This window comes from Cryptomeria japonica, chromosome 4 (assembly GCF_030272615.1).
Source record: "Cryptomeria japonica chromosome 4, Sugi_1.0, whole genome shotgun sequence".
In the NCBI taxonomy this organism is placed as follows: Eukaryota; Viridiplantae; Streptophyta; class Pinopsida; order Cupressales; family Cupressaceae; genus Cryptomeria; species Cryptomeria japonica.
The window spans coordinates 488,051,288-488,074,853 of NC_081408.1; the positions used below are offsets into that span (position 1 = coordinate 488,051,288).

Here is a 23,566-nt window from a genome sequence, read left to right on the forward strand (position 1 = left end):
CATTCAAAATTTGCATCCTAGAAAAGGAAGCTCAAAAAGCTCTCAAAAACGACTGGATTTTGGCCTGAAAAGACAGAAATTAAAACCCTAAGGCTTGACCCTAAATCCAGACAACCGGCTGACTAACAAAATCCTAAAAACGAAGGCGAAAAACGAGGGAAAAACGAGCAAAAAGAGGGGGTCCCCATTTGCGATGGGGCGATGTGTGAAATGGTCACAACAGATCCCCATTCCAACCTTGTGTCTAGTAGACTGAAAAGTGTGACCAGCCATGATCTATCTTCCCAACTCCATAAGAATGATCTTATCAGTTGGGTATCTGGGAAGCATATATGGCTGACCACCATAGCATCCGATCCTCATATAGGTGAAGGTGGGAAACTGCAAAAACAAACATCCATACTCGCACACCTTATCCCATGCCTCATCTGATACTCTCTTGTTCTTGAGATTTCTATCAAACTGACACATGAAATACCCGAAGAATGCATCTTGGACTCTTCTGAAATGCAATCTGCTGGGTTTCAACGGCCACTGGTCATAATACTCCCAAACTGGTATAAGTGAGTGATCACCCTTGGTAGAAAGACCTGGAAAGTGTCTAAGTGATGCTGCCAAATATACCAAATATGAATTCATGAAGAAGGTCATGGTGGTAGGAACTGCGGCAAGTTGTTCGCACAAGGCATCGCTGATGACTTCTCCCCATGAAATGTGATGAGACTGCCTTATGAGCATGATGAACTGGTACATCCATGGCTCAAAGACATTGGAATGCTCAAGGCCCATCATCCTACTGAGAAGGGTTATGGTGTCTCCAATCTCCCATTGAAATCGCAGTGGTACAACTTCGCCCACCTTGAGAAGGAGGCTCGTGGCTCTTGGATCCACCTATTGATGTGTCGCTTGCAATCTTTTTCCCTCTTCACATAATACTCCGCTGCACTTTCTTTGGAGATTTCCATATAAACAGGTCCAGGAGGTATTCTGAAGACCTTCTCGATCGTATCTGCATCAAGACGGATTATAGCTTCACCATCATCATTTTTGATGACTCTTGTCTCTTTGTCAAAATGATGGGCGCAGGCGAGTACGAACTCACGTTCCAGGGCAGCCACCGGGAAAGATGATGCATAGTGGATATGGCTGTCCAACAGCCACTGCAAGTTATTATCTTGTGGATCTTCTACCCTCTTAACGAATTCTGACATATCAACGTGCCCTATTTCCGTGTCTCTGATGTGATCCAAAGGAGAAGAAACTTGAGAAGGTACTACCTCATTCTGATACTTGTCATATTTGTATTTCATCTTCTTTGGACCTGGGGATGCCGGCAAATCTGACATTGATTGTGAACCTGGAATACTGTGATGAAGACTCAAAAGAGTTAACGCAACATCATAGTCAGCTGCAAATATCATTCTTCCTTCTTCAAATGGGAAAAACTTCGATTCTTGAACTTCACGATTTTGTGAGAGGAAGAGGGAAAATATATGGAAAAATCTTGACTTTGACCAATTTTGGATCTTGAAAAAATTTTCGCAAGTATACAAGTTGGAAAGAATATACATGCAATCGGGGTTTTAAAACCCGAATGCAAGTACACTTGTAAATTTGCAAATGGAGAAATGAATGGAAAATGAGAATTTGACTTGCAGAAAATGACGGAAATGGAAAGCACGGATATGAGAAACGTGAATGGATAGAAATGGGAAAATCCGGGAATGTCATTTTCATGAAAATGGGAAGAACTCTTCAACATGTAATCCGGTTTTTAAAACCCGAATTTGAAAGGGAGGGATATTTCACACTTTTCAACTTGGAATTTTAACCAAAAATGGTTAAATTCCTTAACCGTAAGGGAAGAACAAGAATTTCCAACGAACTTGTAATCGGGATTAAAAATCCCGAATACAAGTAAAGAGGGAAATATGGGAAGAACAATGCAATTCGAAAATTGCATACCAAGGGGAAGATTTCTCTCACAAAAACCGATTTTTGGGGGAAGAACAACATATTTCAAAAAATGCAACTAAGAAAGAAAACTCATAAAACAAGAAAATAATAAAATGAAGGAAAGAAAGGAAAGAGAACATACCTTTCTTCAAACTGAAAATGCTTCTCCAAAAGTGCAACAATCTTTGGAATGGAGAAGACACACCAATAAATAGAGACAAACCGAGATGCCAAACCCTTGCCACGTTTTGGAAAAAACGTTTTATGTGGAAAAACGTGGCAGCAAACAAGTGCAAAATGGCATAGAAAATGCTTGAATCCTTCTTAACCCTCAACGCCTAGGTGAGAGAAGTAGAATTGAACTAGGAGATTGCAGCTTGATGGAGGTTTGATCAACCAAAATCTGGCATTTAAAAAAAAACGTGGTTGCTGATTTAGTGCGAAAAAACAGTAAATGCAACCTCCATATGGCATGACAAGTGGTTTCAAACGCACAAGAATAGGGTAGAAACCAAAACGCCTCTCCTTCCTAGAATTCCTCCCCAAAAATTGATTGAAATCTTCAACAATTTTGCTTCCAACAGAAAATCGGGTTTTTTAGAACAAATGACAAGTTCTAATTTCACTTTTTGCTCATATTTAGTTAAAATCGGGATTTTTTAGACAAACTGCAAGTTTTATTTTTCACTTTTTCACTCACAAAGCCAAAATCGGGTTTTTTAGGACAAACTACAATTTTAAAACTGTCAAAAATGCACTTTATGCATAAAATCGGGTTTTTTGGAGAGATGCAAGTTTTATTTACTTGTAAAAGGGAAATAAAATACCTAAAACAAGTTATACTTGCACATATGTAATGGGGATTTAAAATCCCTATTACATGTAAAAACCATTAAAGTAGGGGGTTTTAGACCAAACTGCAAGTTTACTTGTAATCTAGCCAAAAAATCTCTATTTTAACTAAACAAGACCAAAAACAATAAAAATGATAAAAACAACAAAGGAGAAATTTAAAACAAATTACAAGTAACATCTTTTAAATAGAAGTGCACATGTAATAAGCCAAAAATTCCCCTACAAAGACCAAAACAATGAATATCATTAAAACTTGCAGTTTGAAGAAAATTTTCCACCTGTAGTAGGGATTTAAGAACTCGAAATTGAAGGAAAGACATAGCAAACGAAACCAGAATTCGACGAAATTCGAAACATAGTTCGAGGATGGACTAAGGATTAAGCAGTCCAAGGATTAGTCGAAATTCTGCCTCGGGAAGCATGCCATAGAGTAAAATTTTTCATTTTTTCATAAAAATTTTATGTAGTGGTCCTTCATTTTTGGGAAACAAAAATGAGGACAACAACTATGTTGAATGGGATTGCAAAGATGGTTTTAATTGGTCTGAAATTCTTGCTGGTTATGTCTAATCTTTTTTTGCTAAGCTTAACGTGTTTTGGCTTGTCTTGAATAATGAGATTATTTGATTTATGTAGAATAAGAGAAATGAAGATATATTCCAAGGAAAAAGAAGGTGCCTTATCGAGTTCAAAAGTGAACTCACCTTTATTAACATTGTGTTGCAGATTTATGTTACTGCTCAAAAAAGGACTCACAATAGTATGCAGAACAAAGAACAAGTCTGCTCAATTCTTCCCTCAGAGAAGAGACAAACTTAATGAAGAGAAGCTGGCACTACTGAAGGAATATATAGATAAGAACAACATCAGTAAGCCTCCTGAAGAGGACAAGCCCAGCACTAAATGTGGAGATAAAACATACTTTCAGCCCTTGGTTAAGGATGTGGATAAGGTGGATACGACTGATCCTTCGATTGGTACTTATGACTGTGATTACTGTGAAACTAGTAGCAATGTAAAGGGTTTGTGGGAGTAAATTGGATAGTTCCAGTAGTCTGTAGTGAATGTAAGGTGTTCCTTTCTGTGTCAGATACTATGGCTACTGATGATGTATCACTTGTTATCTCCAATACAGTGGCTAGTTGTTCCAGGAGTCTGTAGTTATAGTAAGGCAGTTTATATTTTGGACTAGTGAAGCATAGCTCATCATAGTGTATCTCTGTTTTTTAGTCTATATTTAATATAAAAACATTTCATTCTTCCTTATCCTGATGATAGATCATGGAGTGTTATCTGAAAAACAGATGTTAGAAGAAACATAGTTAAATCCAAAAGCTGAAATATTGTCAGGTAAATATTTGGCAGTAGACATCAAATTGCAACTAGTCGGTGTTGACGTGTATTTTGTACACTATCAAACACAGAATAAAATACCCAGGGGTACCTTATCCTCTCTTGAATAAAGCCTCTGATTGCTAAAGATGTCATGAAAAAGGATCAATCAGGATGACTCCAAGGTTCTTCGATGTAGGGTCTCTACGTGTGGATAAGCACTAGTGGTCGTTGTGAATGCTGTTTCATCAAGGGGCCTTACGCTTCCAAATTGTAGGAACAGAATTTCCTAAAACTAACAAGTTCTCAAAAAGATCAAAAGATAGGGTTTGCAAGAGATGAATTCTAATCTAATCTTAAGAATGACTCAATGTAGGCTAGACTTGGTAAGATTCTACCAATTTCAGTATTGCCAAGAGATTACAACTTTACTGGAATTGATGCGATCTTCTAAGGTGATTAATGATTTTCAAATCATCAAAAATTATAGACACTACCATGAAGGTACATATCAATAGTTCAAATAATGATTGAAGGTTTAAGCAATCCAAATATTTCCAGTTGACCACACAAGGCGTTCTTACAATCAGTAAGAAGCTAGTGGTTTGGAACGTGAATCTCACCAAAGATCAAGCTCAACACTTAGTCCTTCAAACTTAAATACTATTTCGATTGAAAATGATTCAAGAAAGTAAACAACCATGAAGATAGCCACAAGAATTGCAATAAAACACCATAACTTCAATATTTTATTGATCTCAAAGCCAAAATAAACAACAATTGCATGAAATTCCTTCTTCAATGCTCAATCTTGCTACAAAATAACTTTCTTCTCTCTAATATCTAAAATCTGATTTCTCTATAATATCTCCTCTAATATCTAATGACAAAATGAAAATGAGTGAGGGTATATATAGCATCCTCAATTACAATGAACGGCCCAGATCAAAAGAAGATCAACGACTGAGATTCTGACACCTAAACCCTGATTAGGGTTTGTTACAAAAAGTTCCCCTTTTAGTTGAACAATATTAAATGCATAGCCAAATATTTAATTGGCACAAAAATCTAGGAAACATAGACCAATGATAATTAAGGTGCCACATCCTCTACAACAACCTCTCTTCTAGAACCTTATTTCCTTTCCAATGTTCCTTCTTAGCATATGCAATGAATCTGGACACAATTCTTTCAATCTCAGCAATAGGAATCTTGAGAAGATTCCTCATTCGTTCCTCCAAGTGGATAACCTGATCAAAGGCCTTGAGAAGAGCCGCATCCCATCTAGGTTCGAGTTCTTTGATCTTCTCAATCAGGAGCATAGTAGCGAACATTTGATCTCATTGCCCATCTGTAATGACATTCTCATCCTTGCAAAAGATGACCTTGACCCTTTCTTCCAACTCTTGAAGGTCCACATCTGTCTCAACTTCGATCCTCCTGCCAAGAATGGTACATAACACCTCAAACACCTTGTCCTGAATTGGATGGATGACGCCTTCAACTTGATTGCATTTGGTGCTGATGTCTTCGAAAAGAACCTACTTCATCTGGAGTAGAGTTGACCATTGGAGTAAACTATGAGCTCCTCCATCCATTATCTTTTCTTGTGCTAGGATCTTCCTTGGTGTTTGCCTGATTACTTGTAGAACAGGAATGATAACATCTCTAGTGTGAGTGAAAGCGGCCACTGTTATCATCAGGTTGTGGACAATCTCAAGGACCTGGATAGCTCGGTGGATTGTCTGCATCATTCTTGTTGCAAAATCAACAGCAACTGTGTGGGATTTGTCAATCCAAGAGCTCATAAGCTGAACCAAGCTCTTGACTCTCTCTGCCTCGCCAACTGATTCAAGGGGAAGTGCTTGCACAGGAGACACTGCTGGATCCTGACATCCCAAGGGCTGATTGAGATGGCTAAAGTAGCCTCTCCAAGCACCGACCTCTCTTTCAAGCTTTCTATTCTTTTCCATTTCTTCCCTAAGCTTGTCTTTAAGTGCCTCAAATGAATCGGTTGCCTCATCCAGTGCCTGCTCAGCAATGAGTGGGCCAAGTTCAAATGTTTCTACATCATACTCCTCTGCAAGGATTTCACCTTCATACTTGTCCACTGCTGGTGTAGCTATCTGTAACTTCCTGGACCCTGTCTCATCTCTGATCATCTTGGACATCTTGGTGGCCTTCTTCCTTTCCGTTACTTCCTGAGAATTCCCTACAAGGCTCTCTAAGTCAATCACATTATCTTCATCCTCAATCACAATCACCCTTGTCAATCTCTCCTTCAACCAATCTGGAATGGTGGATCTTGTCTCTCTGACTTGTATTTCTTTAGGCAGTGGTTCTTCTTCTCGGAGAGGAGATGTCACTTCATCATCATTCTTGTCTTCATGTAGCTCATTGACTTGGGGAGATCGACTTGATGAATGTTGAGGTGCCTTCCCTCTTTCAGGTCTATCATTCTATACTATTGACTCCATAGATTCATCCACCTCAGGCATCGTCATCTCTTGTCCTTCAACTTGACTTGTCCTTTTCTCATGTCGAGATGATGTACCTGATGAGCAATCTCGATTAGCCTCTTGCTTCTTCTTGGAGGGTTCCCTTTTCTCGGGTCTTTCTTTCCTCTTCGCGCCTCTAGGATGAGAATTGTCTTCACTTGCGCTTGCTCCTCCTCCTTCTGGTTTTTCCTCCAAAGTATAAGTCATTGGTACGTTCTGTTCTCTTAACTTTTGATGTTGTACATCCACCCATCTGCGAGTACAGGACAAAACTGGAGCCATTAAAGCTCTCAAGTCTGTAATCTCAAGCTCATTCCAATCTATCTTCACTGCTTTGTCCTCTCTATCATAGGATGACTGGAGATGTCTGCCACTATCCTGAGCTTGATCGGCCACTCTATAAACTTTGCATTTCCTGATGAAATCTAAAGGTAATCTGGAATGCATCTTTCTTTTCACTTCTAAATCACTTGAGAGATTCATCCAAAAGTCTTCTACCTGAAATTCGTGATTGTACTTTCTGCCATATGTCTCTTCTATATACCCATAAGGATCAAAATTCTCCCTTGAGGCAAAGAACATGAATGAATATGAGGCCAACTCCCTCTCTGCATCATCTAAGGCTAGAGCATTAGGACATACCTCAACTGAATTCCCCAATATGATGGGCACGGGAGCTCCATTTCTATGCCTGTGTCTGAATGCCTTCGCATAGTCTGCCAACTGCCTAGTGACCTCAAGTAGCACTATCTTGTCTGTCGGATACCTCGGCAACATGCAGGGGGGTGAAGGACATCCATGGACTCTGATATATGTAAACTTTTGAAACTGGATGAACCAAGCACCGTACCTCTTTATAAGTTCTTGTGCATCTTGAGATATTCGATTGTGAATCCCGCCTTGCAATATCCTAGTGATGTTCATCGTGAAGGTATCATTGACTAACTTGTAGTCACTTCCTGGTGGATTATGCAAATGAACATAAGACTCACAAACTCTTACTTCCCCGAGTCCTCTTCCAATCACTCCTCTGTGAGGTAGTCCTACATATTTGAAACTCCTGATCAAGGCATATATGATGTATGAGCTCATGTGAAATGACTTGGTAGGCTTTAGTCTTCTTAACTGCACGTCCAAGTAATGGCTAATAATTCTAGCCCAATGAATTGTTCCTTTTCCTTGAACTATCACTTGGATGAAGTAGAACATCCACTTCTCAAAATAGAAGGCTTGAGGAGCACCTGTAACTCGATTGAGCAAAGTTATCAAATCTCTGTACTCCTCCTGGAAGTCGATCCTATGTGGTGTGTTGGGAATCTTGCTCAAGCGAGGACGACTTTTGAGTAAACAACTCTTATTGATGATGTTCAAGCAAGGGTCTGGACCATCTTCATACATGGACCTGGATCCTTCTAAGCTTTTGTAAATCATATCTTTATGCTCTGGAAGATGGAGAGCCTCACTTATAGCCTCCTTTGAAAGGTAAGCCAAAGTGTTCCCTTCCTTGGACACGATTGATCTTGATTATGGGTCATAATGGCGAGCACACTCGATCATCAGCTCATGGCATTGGACTGCTGGAGGGAAACCGGCCGCCTTGATGATGCCACTTTCAATTATTCTCCTTGCGACGGGTGATGGCTTGCCAATGTAAGGGACCTCTCGAAACTTCTTCACACTGAAGTTTCCCAAGTTGGTATCTCCAATGTTGCTCCACTTTGACATGATCTTGGTCTCCAATTCTTCATTCCTCTGATCTTCTTTCATGAGAGCTAGACGACTAGTGGATGCTCCTGCCTTTGGGGTCGCCATCTTGACACCTACACAACATTTCATAATGAGTAATATATTTTGCAACGTAGAAATATAGAGTAGAAAGGAAGATTTAAGATTTTAATTAGGAAACTTCATCATAAATCTTTGAGTTATCATTTCCTAATTAACTACGCAATTTTCAAAAACTTGAAGTTCAAAATTCAAAATCTCAACATTGGGACTAGGATGATCTCGCCATACCTCCACTTGAGAATTAATTCTAAAAATGATGGAAAAATAAGGTGAATTTTGGCTAGGCGAAACATAGATCAAAGTCCTTCCTTTAGCAAAATGCACCTCCTTTAATCTTCTCAAGCATCAATTCCACCACCTTTAGTCTTCAACACTTAGGATAATTCGCTCCAACTAGACCAGATTTCGCACCTCCTTCCTTGCTCCTCAAATCGCACTTGAAATAATGAATGAATGATGATTAAAATTGCTCAAAATACCCCCCATTATATAGGGCGCTCACCATTTCATCTCCCCATAGGCCGACTTGGCAAAATAGGCCAAAAAATAAATAAATTTGCAAAAAACAAGAGGCTGACCTAATAAAATGGATAAAAATAATACTTCAAGCGCTCCTTTTTCAATTTTAATTTAATAAAAATTAATTTTAAATGCCTTTATAATTAAAATTTCGATTTTCTAAGGCTCAAAATAAATTTATTAAATGCCATGCGCCTTTATTAAATGCCAATTTAATTAATTCTTGTTTCTTTTTTTTTTTTTTTGAAGTTGATGATTTTGGCATTTCATGCGATTTGGAGGATGTCAACATTGGGATATGGCGAAAATAAAGAATGCACATGTTAAGCGCTCTGGTCCCTTAGAGAGGGACAGGAGCACTTTTTCATTTTTAGGCTAGGATTCTCAATTTTTTTGAAGTCAAACCTTTGTTCACCATGTTTTAGAAAATCCTTCCCATCTCATACAACTTTGCCTGAGCATAATCTCGGAGGGAATTTGTTGTTTTCATAAAAAGTGCTCTGGTCCTTCAGTGAGGGACGGGAGCACTTTTGAGTCCATTGCATGAATTCTTGATCACATTAATCTTCAATTTACCCTCAAGGCGTAGAATATCACATTTCACTCCATCTTGAGCCTTGGTGATAAAAATATCCTTTCAAAATGCAAGGTAAATGGTCATATTTGGAAATTGCGCCCTGGTCCCTTGGTGAGGGACGAGAGCACTTTTGCCAGTTGTCGTCAAAATTTGCAACTCTCGCATCTCAATTCCACTTCAAGGCATCTTAAACACTTTTTCAAACTTGCGCCTTGGCCTCAATTTGTCCAAAATTGGCGAGAAAGGCGAGATAACATGTTAAGTGCTCTGGTCCTTCAGTGAGGGACAGGAGCACTTTTTCAACTTCAAGCTTATCCGTCCTTTGCTAGCTTCCCAAATTATCTTCAATGGGCTAATCATGTCCTCTTCCATTCATTTCAATCACAAACTTGCCTTGGCCTTGCAGGAAATTTACACTTTTTTGGAAAATCGCTCTGGTCCCTTGGAGAGGGACGGGAGCACTTTTTACATCTTGGCATACTTCTTTGTTCTTTAAACCTCTCAATTGCGTCTAAGGCATAAAACATCATTAGTCCTTCCCATCCAAGTCAAGTTTTACCATAAAATATCAAACAAAGAAGAGAAACTTGAAAAAGTGGCATGGTCCTTCAGTGAGGGACGGGAGCACTTTTTGTCATTTGGGTTGATTTACTCCTTTGTGAACCGCTTAAATTATATTCAATGGACAAAACATGCTTCCCTTGACCTCTTCAAATCGTAAAATCACCTTAACCTTGCAAAGATAGTGCGAATTTGAAATTCAGTGCTCCGGTCCTTCAGTGAGGGACGAGAGCACTTTTTGCCCTCTAAGCCAAATTGTCTCACTTTTCGTCTCGAAATTCCTTTGCTAGGGAAGATTTCATCTTACTTCATGCTATGAATAGAAGTTAATGTCCAATAAAGGTCTAAAATTGTGCATATAAAGAAAAGTGCTTTGGTCCTTCAGTGAGGGACGGGAGCACTTTTTACCTTCTAGGCAAAAACTTCATCATTTCATTGTTTTCAATCAAGTCTGGATGCTTTATCATGTTCATTGTGTCCTTCACTATGCCTTTGATGTTTCAATTTGACCAAACAAGGCCAGGAATGGCTCCAATAAGTCTTTTCGCCTTTGTCCTTCAGTGAGGGACAGGAGCACTTTGCCTTGGTCCCTTGGAGAGGGACGGGACCACTTTTTCCTTCAACCTTCAAAATTCACCATTTTTGTGCCTTCAAAATCTTCAAAAACATCAAGTCATGTCCAATTATCATTCCGGAAGACCCTGCACAAAAAAAAATAGAAAATTCAGTGACAAATATGCATAAAATAACATTTGTGCTCTGGTCCCTTGGTGAGGGACGGGAGCACTTTTGTCCTTTCTGGCTAAAATATTCAAAATTTAGGTCTCCAATCATTTCACAAGGCAGAGTTAGGTCATCTTTAAGGCCCGGAATCAGTTAGCAAGCCCTCGCAAAATCAGAAATTGCACTTAGAATGAAATTCGCCCTGGGCCTCCAGTGAAGGACAGGAGCACTTTCTCTGTTTCAGGCATCATCTTGCCTCCAAAATTTGATCAAAATTTACCTAGGCAAGAATATACAATTTCATCTTCAAAATGCTAACACTTAGACAAAATTTGAATTTTCCCTCAAAAAACCCTAACTAGACCTAACCTGAGACATATCTGACTTCCTGACAGACTCACCTTATTTCAAAAATCTCAATCTTCGGGAGGATACGCTTAATAACTTTCAAAATTTGACTAGACTCAGCTTGAAAAATATCCAAAAGAAACCCCTAAGGCTTAGCCCTAGCCCAGACAACTCACTCACTCACCCAAAACCCTAAAAACAAAGAGAAGAACAGGCAAAACAAAAGCAAAAAGAGGGGGTCCCCATTTTAATGGGGCGATGTGTGAAATGGTCACAACATCTGGCGACACCACTGAGAATGTTGGTAAACATTTGGGAATCAATCTTTCTTGAAGAAAAACTCAGAGAACTTCCCTCAATAAAACAAGGAGTTAAACAACACTTACAAGAAGAGACTCTCATATTGAGACAAAGTATCAAGTCCACAGTTACCCAAGTGTGTGTAAATGAGTTAATTCCCCTCAACAAGACAATCATGATCCTCCAGGTTCCCCTGTGATAAGCTACATAGTTTATCTAAACTCCAAAAGCATCCTGGATAGAGCCTCGTTGCCAGTCAGACGTCTATAGTCCCGACGAGGTTATCGCTGTAAGCTCACGAACATTGCTCCATTGCCAGCCAAGCGTCTATAGCCCCGATGGAGTTATCCATATATTCCCTTTAGCCAATTTGATATTTCCCTTTTCGGCTCATTTTCTTTTCTTTTGATTTTTCTTATTTTCATTTTCTCATTTTTTCCTTTTGATATTGCTTTTTGTTCCATCAATTCTTTTGGCTTGTAAGCAGTGAAGCTCACTAGGATTTGAGGATTGCGGTGGCGCTGAAGCCAGATTTTAGATTTTTCACCGATCACAGCTTTGCCTGAAAACCACAATGACTCGGAGATTATAAGTGTGAAAAGATATAATAACTGGGGGACAAAATATCTGAGTTCAATAAGCTAATCTTACTTCATTGCAAATATGGCCTGACTCAAAGTTTTATCAAAAGAGACCTCTTTGTATTTCCAAAAGACCTCATAATTGTCCAAATGAAACCCACAATCGAGTGAGAAGTCAGAGTGTTACATGACAAAATCACCCAATTTCAAATGGATACCCCTCAGGACAAAACAACTAACCTAGACAAGACACCTAAACTAGGAACCAAAAAGAAAGCGAAAGGCAAACCAAAACGAAACAAACCAGACAAACGAAAAATGAAAGCAAACTAAACTAGCTATGTACAAGGGAAGGCCATTTGCATCCTAGGACTGGAAATAATGTTTGAGATACCTCCCATTGACAGGCAATGGGACGTCCTCTCCGGTTAAAGTCTTCAATCTGAATGCATTTTCTCCCAAAATCTCTGAAATTTGATAAGGGCCTTTCCAAAGCTTATCAAATTTGTCATGCTCTCCCCTTTTCTCGTGTGCTTTATCCCAGTATAAGACAAGATCTGAGATCCGGAACGCCTTGACTCTAGCTTGTCGATCGAACCATCTTTTCACAACTGCTTGATGTCTTGCAAAATTTTCCAGTGCTTGATCTCTCTTTTCCTCAAGATTCAATAATTGTGTTAATCGGGCTTGGACAGCATCGGTGTCCTCCATATATTCCTGGATAAATCTCAAAGTCGGGATCCTGAGTTGCATGGGGAATACCGGGTCTTGGCCATAAACTAGAAAATAAGGTGAAATCCCTAATGCGTTCTTGGTCCTGATTCTATCTGCCCAGAGGGCAAATCTCAATTGGGTGTGCCATTCTCTCGGACTCCTTTCCAGTAGCTTCTTGATAACACTGAGTAGGTTTTTATTAGTTGACTCAGCTAACCCATTACCCTGAGGATAATAATTTGATGAAAATTTGAGGGTTATTCCATATTCAAAAGCCCAATTCGAAAATCTCAATGATGTGAAGGCCGAACCATTGTCGCTAACTAATGCATAAGGACATCCGAAACCTCGTGATAATGTTTTCCTCCACGAATTTAATTACGGCCTCGGTAGTACATACCTTGAGAGCTTGAGTCTCCGACCATCTGGTACAATAATCAGTAGTAGTGATGATATACCTGTGTTGTGCCGAGGATGCGGGGTTGATGACACCAATAAAATCCATTCCCCATTTGGCAAATGGTCTTGCTTCGATCACTGGGTTCAATGGCATGGCAGGATTCCTCTCTCTGAAGGCGGCGACTTGGCAGGTGTGGCAAGTCTTGATATGATTAAATGTGTCCTTGAAAAGTGTAGGCCAGTAATATCCTGCTCTTAAGATCTGATGAGCTGTAGCGAGGTTGGCTCCATGTCCGGTCCCAAACTTGGAATGGAAATGTTCAATTATTTGTTTGGCCTCATCTTTGCCAACACACCTCAGATATATTCCCTCGTGATTCCTGCGATATAGAACAGATCCTTGAAGCATATAATGTTGACATTTTATTCTTAGTGCTCTTTTCTGTGTGGGTGTCATGCGAGCGGGGCATCTATTGTTGAGTAGGTATGTCACAATTTCTTTGTACCATTCATCAGGGGTGACATCCTCTAATTCATAAACTTGCTGGATTAATCTGGGTCCGTCCATTGCCAGTGTCTGTGCTAAAGCTTGTCCTCGAACAAGTTTCATAGATTGGATATCAATATCAAACTCTTGGATAATGGCGACCCACTTACCTCTTCTTTCTCCTAGTTCATTTTGCATAGGAAGGGTCTTGACTGCTGCATCTAGTACTATTGCATAAATTTTGGCTCTTAAGAGGTAATGTCTAAATTTTTTAATGGCCTTGACTAGTGCGTATGCCTGTTTTTCAATGTTGGGATATCTGAGTTCTGCATCTTTCAGCGGGGTACTCATGAATGCAATTGGATTCTCGTCCCTCTCTTCACTTCTCTGGGTGAGAATAGCAGCACAAGTGTAGTCAGAAGTGAAGGAATATAGGTAGAAGGGTTTGAGGTAATCAAGACTAATCAATACTGGCGCTTCTGCAATTGCCGTCTTTATCTCCTCGAATGCCCTCTTGGCCTGTGGTGACCATTTGATCTTTGTGTCCTTCTTCAGCATCTCGTTCAAAGGTCTGACTATCTCAGCAAATCCCGTGATAAATTTTCTGACAAAGTTGATCTTGCCAAAGAATGATTTGAGTTCTTTCTTACTGGCTGGCAAATTGATAGTAGATATAGCTTTTACTCTTTCAGGATCGATGGAGATTCCTCTTTCTGCAATGACATGTCCTAAAAGCTTTCCTTCTGTTACCCCAAATATGCATTTCTTTGGGTTGAGAGAAACACCATATCTTTTGCACCTTTGGAAGACTTTTCTTAAGTCATCCACATGATCTTCTCTTTTTCTGGAGAAAACTGTAATGTCGTCCATGTATATGATAATGCATTTTCCAATTAAGTCTCTAAAAGCGATATCCATGGCTCTCTGGAATGTGGCCCCAGCATTGATAAGTCCGAAAGGCATTCTTTTGTATGCAAATGTACCCCACTTGGTAGTGAAAGCGGTCTTCAGTTGATCTTCAGGCTCGACCAAAACTTGATTATAACCTGAATATCCATCCAAGAAGGACATCATTTGTGACCCATTAACAATCTGTAATACTTCATCCAGCGACGGCAGAGGATAATTGTCCTTTTCTGAAGCTCGGTTGAGATTTCTAAAATCAACACACAATCTGATCTGTCCACTCTTTTTCCTGATAGGAACCAGGTTGGCGACCCACGTCGAATGTCTCACTGGGAAGATGATTTTGGCTGAGAGCAGCTTCTTAACTTCTTGACATATCAAGGGTTCCAATAAAGGATTAACCAGCCTTTGTCTCTGCCTAAATGGTTTGCTTCCTGGCTTCAAAGGGATTGTGTGAGTGATAATTGCAGTGTCATAAGTCTTGAGATCTTCATAACTCCATGCGATGATGTCTGGGAAATCTCTCATATTTTTCAAAATTCCATTTCTTTCTGGTGCGGTGCAGGCCTTTCCAATGAACACATTCTTAATTTGTATGTCATTACCAATGTTGATTGTGTCGCACATGTTTCCTTCCATACTGTGTCTTTTCATCTCTTTCAATTTGTTGGGATCAAAAATTATTTCTAATTCCACCGTACCTTTTGGAATAGTGTTGGTCTTCAAATTCAAAACTCCTTCAGCATCCAATTCTGCTCCCTCCAGCTCTTCTTCATCAATGATTTGAGCTAGGAAGACATCTGTGTTGGTCAAGAAATCCAGTATGTGCTTGTCATCTTCAAAAACTTGAAAATTGGTGATGTTGTCCGAGACTGAAGGTACTGATGTTAATTCTACTGTGAACTTCTTCAATCCTTCCATTGCTAATGGTATCAAAGAACTAGCGGCTTGTGCAAGGGAATTAGCCACTTGATTCTGATGTCAGTATATAGATTCGATGTTGAAGGCCTCGAAACTCTCGATGAGGTCCCAAACTCGATTTCGGTATCTGGTCAACCTTTTGTCATGGCAAACATACTGCCTTCTGATTTGTCTTATAGCTATTTATGAGTCTCCATACACTTGCAGTATTTTTGCTTTCTTTTTTATAGCCATCAATAACCCATGAATCAAGGATTCATATTCAGCCACATTGTTGGTGCAAGGAAATTGTAATCTATGAGCGGCAAGGTAAGTTTCTCCTGTCGGGCTAATTAATTCATAACCTACTCCAGATCCTTGTTTGGACTTAGATCCATCGAACCTTAATGTCCATATTACATTCTCTTGGTCTTCCGTTCCTTGGTCCTCCTGGCTTTCGGTTGATGTGTCAGATAGAGTTTCATCTTCTAAGGAGCTTTCAACTTCTAAATGTTCCATTTCTTCTATAATCACTGTTTGTGGGACTCTTTTGTATACTTGTTCTAATGCAGTCTAGCACAAAGCACAGGATAGTTCTGAATGGACGGCATTATGTATCCTACACCAGTTGGGAAGGAGTAGATCTCAGACGGATGCCAAGTTACCAAGTTGCATACTTTGTTGTATGTTTCTAAGTACGAATTTTCTGAAATTTTCAAACATTCCATCATCTTCTTGGTCGGATCCTTGGTCACTTTCCACAACAATTTCTGTAGATTCCATCACCTCTTGTTGAGCATCCTTGTCTTGCAAGTTTTGTATCATCAAGACCTCTCCCACTTTAGGCTTGTATGTCCCTAGATCCGATTCTAAGAACAGGACTTCATTATCTTCCCCATACTCGGTTATCATAAGTCTCAATCTTGGAGTGCTATCGATTTTGATTTGGTTTGGGACTCCTCTCCATGGTAGCCACATATGTGCAAAGTCGGTTGACACATACCCATTCAACTTTCGTGACCAATCTCTACTCAGAAGCATCCCATATGAATCAGGAATATCTACGACTGATATGTCTATGAAATTTTGAACCCTTGGGTCCGCAGCCAATTGCATGTGGATATTGTTCAATTCTCCCATGACTGGAACTTCTGTCTTGTCTAGCTGAGTGACTTTTCTTTTGGTAGGAGCAGGAGTTATTCCTAGTCTCTGACAGACAGCCAGGGGCATCACATTACTGGAAGCTCCTGAATCATAGAGGCAATTGTGTAGTAATTTCCCAAAAATTCTGACTGATAGCAGGAACGGGGCCGGTTCATCTTTTCCTTGGGAAAGGACTGAGGAATCCCCACTGTGTTCTTGACGTTTCACTTCATTGACCTTTGGATTGTCATTCTTTGTTGGGCTCTCTTCTTTTGAGTGGCCCGTCTTGTTTGGAGATTTCCCTTTCTTGACCACATCTTTCTTAACAGCAACCTCTTTCTCTGGAGGATTCTGACTAGTGGTGAGACTTTCTTTGATGGCGGGTTGAGTTTTCATAGTCTCGCCTCTTTTGAGTAATACCTTGCCTTCCAACATATCTTCCTTTTTGGCTGGGAAAGCTATGGTCTGGACCATGCATTCGTCTTGTTCAGATTGCTCTTTGTCATCAACTTCCTCTTGGGTCACATTGATGGTAGCTTGGACATTGTTAACTGCCTGATTCTGAACATTCGACCTTACTGTATTTGACTCACTTAAGCTATTAATCACTGTATCTTTAATCTCTGAGACTTTGAGTAGCTCGTAGAGCGGTAGGCTAACTTTGACTTTCTTGAGTTCTTCTAACACCAACGTGGCCAATCTCTTCATTTCATTGCCCTGGGGAGGTGCAATATTCTTTTGCCTATATCCTTGCGTATGCTGAGGATATTCTAGATTATTACTAGCTTGTGGATCCAGAGGAGTAGAGAAATTGTTCGGAGGGATCGATGTAGTTAGGGGTTCTTGATTTCTCTGATTTCTATGATATACTCTTTGATTCACGCCTTCTGAGGACTGGTGGAATACCTCCTTTATTCCTTCGACTAGGACACTGTTGTTCAATGGTGGAAAATAATACTCTGAGTCTTCAACGGGTTCATTTGCAGATGCAGGTGGGAACTGGGAACCCGGAGGTACCATTGGTCCATTAGCTGATTCTGGTGGAAATCTCCCATTTCGAGCTTGATTATCTTCTTCTGGTGAATATTTGTAACTTTCCACAATCATGGCTTGATCATACCGTGTAGTTGGGACCATTTCGTATCCAGACGTGGGTGGATTATCATGTGGATCGTTGCTGCGCATCTCCTGCTGGAATATATCGGCCGCAATTTTGAATTCAGGACACTGCAACTCAAAATGCTGGTTTGTATTGTGGAGTCTACACCAACTGGATAAGGCCGCCTCTGCTAGAAAGACTTTATTGGTAGGATGATTTTCTTGATTCTGAGAATTTGATGGGTTGTCCAACGGCATCACCACGTTTCCATTATTAGGAGCAGTATTCCATGGTTTCCTCTGAAAGCCTTGGTTGTTATTTCCTTGATAATTGTTCTTGAAACCTTGATTATTATTTCCTTGAAAATTTTGATTGTTTGTATGTTGGCCGTGGTTGGCCCTTTGCATGCTTTGCAGTTGATTATTCTGATTTCTTAGATGAGTTACTTCAGTTGACAGCTTTTTTACTTGTTCGATCAACTCTTTCATTTCATCCTTTTCTTCCTGTGTTCTTGAGGAGTTTGTTGCATTTTGCAGGTACACAGGTTGTGCTGGTGGGGCTTGTGAAAGTGGAACTCCGGGATGAAGCACCAACTGGTTTGTCGGCTGTACACTAGGATATGTTGCCTGTGGAATAGGATTCATAACTGGAGTTTGGTTGGCCAATGCCATACTAACTGCTTGCATTTGATTCGGTGCTACAACGAGTCCCATATGTAGTAGTGGCCCAGTAATATCTGTCCCATGTGCTTACTGACTTCAATAGCCTTTGTATATGCTGCGTTTAGATCATTCGGGATAGGATGTGTCCTCACGAACATGGCGGTAAGATGATCTAGGGCTCCATAATAGATTTCCCTTGGGTCAGCAATGAGGTAGGGATGTCGTAACATCGTGTATGCGCGGTGGAACCTATTGTTGAAAGAGGTGATTGGCTCATGTTCTCTCCTTCGGATTTCAACAAATTGTCTATATAGCTCGGCTGGCATGGTTGGTATACCAAACTTTGCAATAAATGCATCCTTCATTGCGTCCCAGGTCCTGATTGACCCTATAGGCAAGTGAATGAACCAGAAGTACGCTTCTTCTCCCAATGAGTAGGGAAAAAGCCTACATGCTACATCTCCATATTCGATTCGTCTGTTACGAAGAAGATCTTCGAACATCTTGATATGGTCCTCTGCTGTACGATTGAAATCACTGACATTGAATTTGGAACAAAAATGCTCTAGATTCTTTGGCATATCGTGATAGATTGCAAATTCCAATGGTGATGGGTTATTGATTAGCCAAGTAGCGCCGTTAAGCACATGAGGAGGAGGAGGAGGAGGAGGAGCATTGTGAGCCATTGTGCTTCCCGAAGTTTGAAAGCTTGACAAGAGACTTGATGAACTGGCTTGGTTTGTCGGTTGAGAAATCGCCTGGATACTTGCTTGAATTGCCGCTTGTACTTGTTCTTGAAGAGACGGAGCTTGTGATGACTCAGGAGATTCTTCTAATCTTAGTTCAAACTCCTTGGGAGTATCTTCTCTTTTGACTCGCTTCGACCTTGAAGTAAACTGAAGCTCACCCAGATTTTTGACGCCTGGTGTCGACCTCAATATTTTTTGATGTTTCTCGGGCGAGAAAGAACCAATGCGATCCAGCGTGAAGATTTGTCTTGCAGAGATTACTGCAGGTTCCTTTGATTACGAAGCTCTCTAGCGGCAACCCTTTGGTTTTCTTCAGCTCTGTCTTCTTCTTGTTCCAAGATGATCCTCACTTTGTTATACTCAGCTTCGCTTCTCCTTGCGTTCCACGCTAGGTGATTCAATCCTGAAACAATATCTTCTTGAATGTTACCTACCTCCAAATTAGGTTGCACTACTTGATTCAATCCTTCATGTGGCAACACCATCGTGATTCATGATCATGCTTGAAATGTGTACTTTTTTTTTTTGGTAAATTTTCGAGATAGTACTGTTCCTTCAATTCCTCGGATTTGTGGTTCAAGAGCCCTCCTTCTAGTGCCAATTCTGTTGACATGTATTTTGTACACTATCAAACACAGAATAAAATACCCAAGGGTACCTTATCCTCTCTTGGAGTCATCCTGATTGATCCTTTTTCGCAACATCTTCAGCAATCAGAGGCTTTATTCAAGAGAGGATAAGGTACCCTTGGGTATTTTATTCTGTGTTTGATAGTGTACAAAATACACGTCAATAGTCGGGAAGCTTCCCAACAAAAACCATAAGAAGCATCCGATTCACCTATTATTGGCAGTGAATGGAGTAAAATCATTATAACATCTTCCTGCATTTTACACAAGACCAAACATTATAAATTTATAAACAACAGCTTCGTCCGCCTACAGAAGTTAACATGGGCATAAAATAATTGTGTACTGACTTTAATGCCATTGGCAGAGTTTTCTTGGATCCCTTGATTACAAGGTGTAGACTGAACAGAATTTACTTGACAATGAATTTTACTTTTAGTTTTCCTTCTAATTGTGAGGACCATCATAACATTTATGATATGAATGAAAGTAAATATTTAACTCCAAGTTGAACTTGCTTTAGCTAATTTCCTTTTGGTATCAAAATCAAAACTAGACTTTGGATGCCTTGTATGTTTGCCATATAAAAACAGCCATGATCTTTCCCTGCCTGCTGTCCCTTTATCCCTAACTACAGTCTCCTCACAAACCAGCCATGATTTCTTTCAACCTACTATGGATTTTTTATTATTGAAAAGTTTTACAATTGTGCACCTAACTCACTATTATGCTGAGGTGCACCTTATAGACTTAGCCAGCACCCCTTAAGGAAGGCAAAATTTCATGAAAAGGTACTCTTCCTTTCTGTTTGATAAATTTGCCTTGATTATTGCTGACTGGATGATTTTAACCGACCACTTGTCTTTTTCTGTTGACTTCGCATTACTTCCAAATTGGCTTCTTTATAGCCTTTTGACAGAGATATGTTTGTTTTATCCCCACCGTCCCTTTACATAAGCTGCCAAACTTTGGAGATTTATGCTGGCTGCAGTTTGCGATTGAGTGTAACAATATGCACACTGAAAATGAAAACAATGAAATTTTGTTAATTCGTATATTGATTCATGACAGCCGGTAAACTTCTACAGGCTAGGCATCCGACATTATTTTGGAGCCCTTGTGCTGCTCATTGCCTTGATTTGCTCCTTGAAGACATAGGGAAACTAAGTTGGGTGAAGAATGTGATTAAAGATGGAAGGGAAATCACAAAATACATCTACAACCACACATGGGTCTTGGAGCTTATGAGACAACACACTGATGGTAAGGATCTTGTGCGTTCAGGAGTCACACGTTTTGTCACTAATTTCCTCAACCTATAGAGCATATTACATGCATTGCCCAACCTGAAGAGGATGTTTGTGAGTGAAAGATGGTTGGAGAGCCCTTATTGTAGGAAGCCTGAAGCAGAGAAGGTCGTGAAGGCCATTTTTGATGATAGATTTTCCAAAGTCATGGACAAGATCATCAATGTAGGTGTTCAAACTTCAAACTTCAATTGATGATTTATTTTTTAATTTTCTAATATTACACTTTGCTGATATTTGTTAAATTTTTCATGTCTAGTTGTCAGAACCGTTAGTGAGGGTTCTACGAATGGTGGATGGGGATAAAAACCCCATAGGGTATCTATATGAGGCCATGGATAAGGCCAAAGAGGCAATTCAGCACTTGTATGGGTCAGATAGAACCAAATATGAACCCATATGGCGCATAATTGATCGAAGGTGGAACTGACAACTCCACCAGCATATCCATGTTCCTACCTATTAGTTGAACCCCAAGTTCTTTTTCTCTCATACTTTCAAAATAGATGCAGAGGTTCAAATTAGCCTCGAAACATGTATTCAGAGGTTGGTTCTTGATGAAAATATTCAAGACCTCATTATTGATGAGTTGCAGAGGTCCAAGAAGGAAGATGGGCCATTGTTTTCTTCACCTATTTGTGTTCGTAAGAGAGACACCCTACTACCAGGTTAAAAAAAAATGTGCTCTTAAATTTATTTTACCATTTATTTCAATCTTTAAGTTTATTAAAAAAAAATTACCAAGTTATAAATGCCAGTTTGTATCCTTGCAGATCTGTGGTGGGAAAAAATTGGTGCCACAACGCCTAATCTCCAAAGGCTTGCAATCCACATATTATCTCAGCCTTGTAGTGCTTCTGGTTGTGAGCGCAATTGGAGTGTCTTTAAGGCCATTCACACAAAAAAGCGCAATAGGTTGATCCAAAAGTGCTTGAATGACCTTGTATATGTGCGGTACAACCTTTGATTGCATGAAAAGAGGGTACAGGGGAAAAATTCATATGACGCACTTGACATAGATGAGATTGATCCATATACAACGGATTGGATTGCTAAACCTGATGGTGCTACTAGTGATGTTGATGTGGATCCATTTTTCACTGATGATCACTTAGATGAGATGGAGAGGGAGGCAACTAAATGGGCGGTAGAAGTGGCAGAACGTGAGGAGGCAAGAGATGAGTTTGCTGATCCAAAAGAGGCAGATTCCTCACCTGTCGAGGATATTGCAGCAGCAGCAGCTGCTGCATCACCATCCACTTTAACACCCACTCAATGGCAACAGAGTTTTTTGAGCTTTAGTTGTAGACGCAATCTATGATTTCTAGTTTTCATTGATATGAAAGCTTGAACTTAATATTTATTCAGACTTCAGAGATTGTATTTGTTTTGTGGTCTAGACACTACGACATGTATTCGACTCAAAAGTATTTAGAACTTGAACTTGTTTTTTGGTATATTACTATATGGCATGTCTTTGACTCAAACTATGATTTATATATAATAGAAACCAGTAATATGTTATTGTGTTCTATAAATTTAGTGTATATGTGTGTTTTTTTAGAATATTTTAAGAAATTATATATTTTCAAATGTTCGATAATTTTGCCGATTCCTGATTTTTTTTTAAATTTCGGCCAAAAGATTTATTGTCAATTAAGATTTTTTCATCTTTGGATCTGACCATGAATTCTCTATTTGGGTCGGGATGATTTCTCAAAAACTCTAACTCATTGTAAAAAGACTGGTGATTACCAGTTGCAACGCAAAGGCAAAACCCTAAAAAGCAAAAACAAGGGGTCCCCATTTGCAATGGGGCGATGTGTGAAATAGGTCAGAACAAATGCCTAAAACATGTCCTCATGTTTCCTACAGTCCTCATCCCAGAAACAACATGGAACATAGATAAAACCACAATGGTAAAATATCATAAAGTGACCACTATATTACATAGCTCATGACTATATGCAGAGGTTCATTGATTGTATAGTCAAAAAAAAAAACCACAGGCTTGGGGACAGCGTTAACTTTGAGAGTACCATTCAAGAGAGCTTTATGATCAAGACTGCAGTGCTTACACAAAGGATCAATATGATATCTCAATAATTGAGTAATACCCTTAGACCCAGTTTCAGCAAATATGCATACACTTTGAAGCTATAAATCACCTTCTCTACTCTAGAAACTCAAACATGACTGCAAGTGCAGCTATGGGTTACTAAAATTTTAAACAATTTCTAGATGTTGTTGTTGCTTGTTGTATAGAGTCCAGACATCGAACTATTTATGACTAAGTGTTTTGCATCTTGTAACTATTTTAGAATTTATGTATTTGTGGCTTCTGGGGTCTAAAGTATGTTCTCTTACACTGTTGGGTTTGATAGACTTTGTAAGCAAAAGAATATCTATCAAAACTGAAAAACATGAGCACTGATGCATTTTGCATGGCTTCTGCCCACTTGCAAGTAGAATTGAAGATTTTCCTTTTAAAACATTAAGACTAGCTACTTACTAATATTTTAGGCTCTATTTT

The 23,566-nt window shown here is 39.6% G+C and overlaps 1 protein-coding gene across 7 annotated transcripts in view; it reads right to left on the reverse strand.

The window, feature by feature from the left end:
* The window catches only part of LOC131060393 (uncharacterized), a 337,900-nt gene that overhangs the window by 186,719 nt on the left and 127,615 nt on the right, over nucleotides 1-23,566 (reverse strand). The gene's annotated exons all lie outside the window — the stretch shown is intronic.